The sequence below is a fragment of the Phascolarctos cinereus genome, unplaced genomic scaffold, assembly GCF_003287225.1.
Source record: "Phascolarctos cinereus isolate Bilbo 61053 unplaced genomic scaffold, phaCin_HiC Scaffold_4;HRSCAF=312, whole genome shotgun sequence".
Classification (NCBI taxonomy): Eukaryota; Metazoa; Chordata; class Mammalia; order Diprotodontia; family Phascolarctidae; genus Phascolarctos; species Phascolarctos cinereus.
In genome coordinates this window covers 368,613,650-368,620,685 of record NW_027555847.1, presented here as the reverse complement: position 1 = coordinate 368,620,685, position 7,036 = coordinate 368,613,650, and the positions used below count along the sequence as shown (strand labels likewise).

The window sequence follows — 7,036 nt, the reverse complement described above, 5'->3', positions numbered from 1 at the left end:
GAGTGTTCACTACAGCAAGGAAATCACAGGTCCCTCCCCTTGTCCTCCGTGATCTTGGTACCTTCCCTCTGAGACTACCAGCAATTTATTCCATCATATCTTGTTTGTACATAGTTCCATGTTGTCTTCCCCATTAGACTGGGAGCTCCTTGAGGGCAGGGAATGGTTTTTGCCTTTCTTTGTATCTCTAGCCTTTAGCACAGTGCCTGGCACATAGCAGACCCTTAATAAATGCTTACTGACTTGTCTAACTTGTTGATTATCCTTATTCTATTGGATTTGTTAAGAGAGGGGGAATATTATGGTGACCAAGTGGTTAAACTGGGTATGGGCTGCTGTGAGCAGAGGCTGGTGAAGGCCCGTCTATGATATTTACAGTAACTTCATTAACTTTAAGAATGAAACACTTCAAGAGTATTAGGTCAAGGATTCACAAAAATAAATGACAGATAAAAAAGTTTGGTAGTCCTTGGTCCTTGGGGCTGGTATGTGAAATTAGCCAGGTACTACAGAAAGAAGATGAATTAAAAAACAAACAAACAAACAAACAAACAAACAAACCCACAATGCAGAATCAACAGAGAATGGGTCAAGATAACCAGAGGATAAATTGAGGCAGTGATATGTCCATACAGTAGCACTGTTACTAGGATCATGGAGGACCACCTTCCTCCCAAGCTTAGACTTGGATGGGACCAGTGCAAGACAATGTGAATTATAGCATACGGCAACCAAGAAAGGACATACCACTCTGACATTTGTTATTTAAACCTCAGAGCTGTATGTCCTTTCTCAATTGCCATATGACATTTTTGGTTTGTTTCAGTGAAAATTGGGAGAAGCCGCACTTTCTGGTTTTGGCTTTATTATGAGTGGTATGGTCCTCACCAAATATGAGGTTCAACATCCAGAGAGGAAGCTAGACTCAAGTCATGAATACACAGTGATTTTGGCCCCCATAGTTCAAACTAAAGTCATCAGAAGGTGGGCCACCATTTGCTTCCAGCTAAGTAGAATTAATATAATAACTGGATAATTCTTTTACATTATTTCATGACCCCAATGACAATGGAAGGAGAAAAGAAAAATCTTGGCTGTCAGCAGGATTCCTGACAGTAGAAACTGGAGAACATAGAATGTTAGAGCTGAGCTGTAACACAGAGGTTGGACCTTAACACATAGGATGTTTGAGTTGGAAAGAACCTCAGAGACTACCTAGGCCAAAGATTCTTAACCTGGGTTCTGTGAAATTGGTTTTTTTTTAATATTTTGCCATTAATATTTCAATATAATTGGTTTCCTTTGTAATCCTATGTATTAGTTTGCGCATTCTTTTGAGAAAGGATCCATAAACTTTACCAGACTGCCTGAGGGTCCAGGACATAAACAAAATTAAGAACCCCTGATTTAGGCCAACATTCTGATTTGACAGAAAAGGAAACTGAGGCTTGGAGAGGCTAAATGACTACTGTAAGGTCGCATAAGAAGTTAGAGGCAGAACCAGGAATACAACACAGGACTCTTGACTCCTAGGCTGGTGTTCTTTCCACTATCACCATAAAGAATGTTCAATGCACTTCAAGTATAAATGGCAAAGAAGTCCCTAGACTGAACAGGAGATGCAGAAGCAGCCAGTGCTTAGGACCTAGTCAGCACTGGCATTGATTTATATCAATATTGCCCTGGGGATGATGCTACTGGACAATACTGAGAGCGAATCTTCGCTCAATTGGACAATTCCATCTTCAGGGTTCACTAGCTCTTCTGCAGGTCATCTGGTACAAACGATCCAGGCAGTAGTTCATGGACCATCCTGACTTCATAGCATCTGTTTTTATCATATAGACATATCAACATTTTCCAAACTCTCTCATCACTTGTCTACAGGCTCCACATGGTGCTATAAAGTCATTCTCTAAATTACTGGTAATAGCAATGGCCCAGAACTCTTTGTGTCCTTCTCAGATGGCCTTCTGCATGGCAATGTCTTCTACACAGGTGTCTACTGGGTAGGAAGCATTTTCTATGTTGCATCCTGAAAAAATCTGCCTATCCAGAGTCAGGAAACCAACCCTCCCTGGGAAGTTACTGTAGGGACAGTAAGCAAACTCCTTGGCTTCTTGACCCTTGCAAATGAGCTGCTACATCTGAGTTGGATCTAAAGGTCCCTGAGTGTTTGGGCACAGGGCCAGTCCTACGGGTGCTTAAGCCATGACTTTGTCCCTGAGGAGGTCTTCTCTCAGGTCAGCAGTAGGCAGAGAGCAGGCCTCAAGTGCTAAATTTGACACACATTGGCTATGTTACCCTGGGTCACTTACTTATCATCTAGGGCTGTAGGCAACCACATAAGAGTGTAAGTTACAAAGAAAATACCATCTGGCAAAGAAAATGTCCTCATCTGGGAAAGCTCTATTTTAATTAAATCATAGGTCAAGTCATATACACATGTATCTGTATATATACATGTATCTTATAGATATATTTTATTATATCCTTTCAATTTTATTTTGTAACCAATGTATAAGTAAATATTTTTAAAAATAAATAACAAGGAACTGACTTTTCCTCATACCATGACAATAAGATTGGGGAATGAGAGGAGGTAGACCTGAGAGTAGCACCCTGGCAGCCTGGAGAAGGCTGGGCAGTCGGGGAAATAAGAGGCCTTGGTTCACTACCTGAAAAAAGACTAGCAGAAGTAGAGGAAGAGGATTCTGTGGTGCTTTCCCCAGGGCTTTGGACCCAAATGTTCTTATGCTGGGCAAATGGACTCACCCCCACCATGCCCAAAAAAAAGAGAGGTGAGGAGGGTTTTGGGGGTGGGCATTAGGAGCAGCCATGATCCTTTCTAAGCTTTTCAGCTTATCAAGGATTCCGTGTCTTTATATATCCAGAAGATGTTCTCCTCTCCATTCTGTTTATGTGTTTCTCCATTACTCTATCTCTCTTTCTGCTTGTCTATCTATTTACCAGTAATATTATGTATGTGTATACACAGTATACATTGGCAAGGAAGTGGCTAAAACAATGAATACATATCTATACATATATGCACATATAGAATGCATGGTATATATTAATTATACATATGTATATACCATGATACACACATATGTATTTATACACATTTGTGCATATGATATATACTTAATATACAACATACTTCACATATGAATGTATATTTATATATAACTATATACATATAATAGAGGTAATATATAATAAATGGATAGATAGAGAATGGATAGACTGACAGACATACAGAGGAAGGAGAGAGAGGGAGAAGGAGAAGGAAAAAGAAAGAGAAAGAAGTATATGAGTTTACTCACTAAAAATTGCATGTATCAATAAAATCACAATGACAGGTTCAGTTCATATATGCACTAAACCTGAGATTTCATTGGTATAGAGAACTCCAAGGGAGACACTTCCAAGGAAGATAAGCTATTGTAAAATTTATCATCTTAAGCAGCTACTTGAACCACTGAATGGTTGTTTTCCTAAAGTTATATGATCAGTATGTGTCCAAAGCAGGGCTTTTGCCTTGGCTTTCCTGACTCTTCCATTCTTTACACCAATGGTGCTAAACTTAAATAGAAATGGAGCCATTAAACCGTATAGAAGGATCCCAGTGGGCTACAAACTGACTTAGAAAACTACATATATACTTACATATATGTATATATGTATAATTATATATATATATATATATATATATATATATATATATATATATATATATATATATACAAATATGTGTCTCTTTATCAATACGTCAACACATTAAAATCATATAAAAACTACTTTTTCACCTGGTTGGAGCCACACTCGTGAGTGTTGTGGGCTGCATGCATTCCACAGACCGCACATTTGATATCTCTATACCACATCATGTTGCTCTTATATATTTAATTTCTAGTACTGAAAAACACTTTGTAGTATCTTAAAAATGCTGAAAAGATCCAATTAGATCAATGATATCACTCTGAGAAAGTTAGCAGCACTATGCCAATATAGAGTATTCTCATGATCATTTCCATATATGCTTAATAAATCTTTTTGATTGTGCTTAATTTGGTTCTTCAAAGAACCTATCATGAAAAGAAAGACAGACAGCTTAGCTTCCTGTCTGAGAGACTGAGACAATCTCATATTAGACTATCCTGCTTTTTATTAAACAAGCCTTTTCACATTCACTTTGGATTCCTGAAGCTCAGAGCCCTGTCATTGTGTGACCCACCTCTAGCCTACACCTTCTTCCACTAAACTAGTCCTCAAGCTGCAGATTTCCCACTTAATAACCTCAGGATCATAATCATCCCTGTCGCGGCAATAGTTTTGCTGGGTCCTTTGTCAAAATTCTCCATCAAGTAAATACCTCATTAAAGTAAACGGATTCAACATGCCTGATTCCAAGTTTGCTTAATGTTCACTTCTAATGGATAGATGGTCATAATGAGCAAACTCTCTCACTCTGTAGTTGGTTTTATTTATACTAAACAGATGTTACTTCAGTGACTTGGCACTGGAAAAATAAAATCCAACTTGTCTTCATAAAAAAATCCTCATTAGGTAATTTATTTGCTTAGTTTTTTGGATACTCAGTGTATGTATACATACATACATACATACATACATATATTTATAAATGTATATATGTATATACACACACATATATATATATATACACATATATGTATACAACCCATATATATACACATATATATATATATACTTTTCTGTTTTTACACTTTTTATAATGACTTATAAACATAAAATTTTAACATTCTTTTTTTCAGTTTTGATGTCCCAGATTCTCTCCTTCCTTCCCTCCCCTCCACCCTCTTAGAGAAGGCAAACATTTTGATGTAGATTACACATTTGCACCCATGCAAAACATTTCCATATTAGCCATGATGAAAAAGAAAACATAGACTCCCCCCAAAATCTATCTATCTATCTATCTATCTATCTATCTATCTATCCATCTATCTATCTATCTATCTATCTATAGATATATACATAAACCTAAGAATAATAAAGTAAAATAAAAACAGCAACAAGTAGAGTGTGTACTTTTCTAAGGGTTTTAGAACAGTTAAAATGCTGAAAAGGAAAAATAACAAGGAAAGCCATAATGAAGTTTCAAGAGAAAAGGTTGTCACATTGGAAACTTCTCAGGTTTTTTATGTTATTAAAAAGTTGTAAGTATGACAAGAAGAATAACTTTCTTTTTTCTTCTGTTTTGTGAACAAGAGGTAAGCTACTCCTGATCTTAAAAAGAATAGGTACACTCTTGAAAAATTTTTGTCTTGCATTATTCAGTTACACAAAGTATGAAGAATATGTATTTTTCATTTTGACTACATATCAACAGGTAATGAGCACCAGTTTCTACTATATGTCAGTCATTGTGCGGCATCCGGAGATTCAAAAACAACAATCACGCAGTTCCTATCCTTATTAGAGCTTGTAGTCTATTAGATGGAAAGACCACATATGTAGAAAATTAAATACCAAAAATATACATAAGCAATTTGTGAGGGAAGGAAACAACTCATATATGAAGGGAGTTTGCTAATTAAAAGAATAGAGGTTCTGGAAGTCAAGATGGGAGGGTAGCACAGAGTGTGATAGGGCTACAGGAGGTATGAATTTTGATATGCATGAATGTGAGGAAACAGAAAATGGTAACCAGGGAAGGGCCATTAGCCTAGGTAGCCTATACCTCTGAAGTTCAGGGAGTCCAAGTGGGATTATAATGAAACATATTGGCCTGGACTTTACAGTAGGAAAAGCATCATTAATTTTGGATACAAATTCCTGGGCAAGAGATGAAAGGTAGGGAAGAGTTGCTCTTATAGAAGCAGAGAAGGCTGTTAGTCTTTTATCCTGGCTCTCATGGTCATGGTGGGGTTTGATGGAATCCTAGAAACTCATCAGTTATAGAGGGATGAAGCTGTTTGAAGATACTCATTCTATCACTGTCAGCCAGGTCAGTTCTGCCCTACTCTCATTGTAATGTCACATAGATAATCTGCCCCACGGTTGAGGACCAAAAACGGTCTTTGGTTTTGAACTGGTAGTAGATGGGTAGGAAGAGGGGTAGTAAGTCAGAAATTTTAAAAGGTTAACAGCAAAAAAATTTACAGCAGTTCAAATCATGGAAAAATATAAAGTCGGAATGACTCTCCTCACAGTGAAGCAGCAAACAAAATGGGAAAAAAAAATTATGTAATGTGAGCTAGATCAACTGAATATGAAACTTGGTCTCTCCTTTTTTCTTTTTTTTAAAATCCTAGACCTGACTAAAGAATTGGTTGTATGTAAAAAGTTTGGGTAAGGAAGAATTAAAAACAATAGCAATATTATGAATTGAGAGAATAGATGCTAGTGTGAAGTATAGATGAAAAATTGAGGCTAGAAAGATAGATTTTTAAAGTCATCTGCATAGAAATGATACATGCATCTTGCAAGTAAATTATTTTGACAAAGGATAAATTGTAGAGAAAGAAAAGAACCAAAGACAAAGCTTTGGGGGACATCAGCCTAATGAAGTTAGGAAGAAGAGGAGGTGCCAGTGAAGGAGACAAAGAGAAGAAAGAATGCTTAAATAGGAAAGAAGAAGCCAAAGAGAATGCGGTTACTCTGACATCAAAGGAGGAGGACATATCAAGACATGGCTGCTCAGCAGTATCAAATGATGAATAGAGGTCGAGAAGATGACCAAAGTGAGGTCATTGGATTAAGCATTTAGGGTGTTATCAATGACTTCTTAGAGAGAAGTTCATAAGTGTGGTTGGGGAGGAAATTAGATTACAAGGAATTGAGAAGAATGGTCAGTCAGAAAATAGATGCATTGGCTCAGAGAAAGAACTGATGAATAGAAGTATGTATAGAATGATGAGAGAGAGAGAGAGAGAGAGAGCCCACCTCTAGGGTGGGGGGGAAGAAATTTACATAATAATTTTATTATATATTTAAAATGAATAGCAAGTTGTACATAATAGATTTGCATGTGAATCATCTTTTTTAT

General features: G+C 36.9%; 1 pseudogene; it reads right to left on the bottom strand.

Moving 5' to 3' along the window:
* Positions 1 to 1,755: 1,755 nt before the first annotated feature.
* On the bottom strand, positions 1,756 to 2,276 carry LOC110213339 (cytidine deaminase pseudogene; annotated as a pseudogene).
* Between the last annotated feature and the right edge of the window lie 4,760 nt (positions 2,277 to 7,036).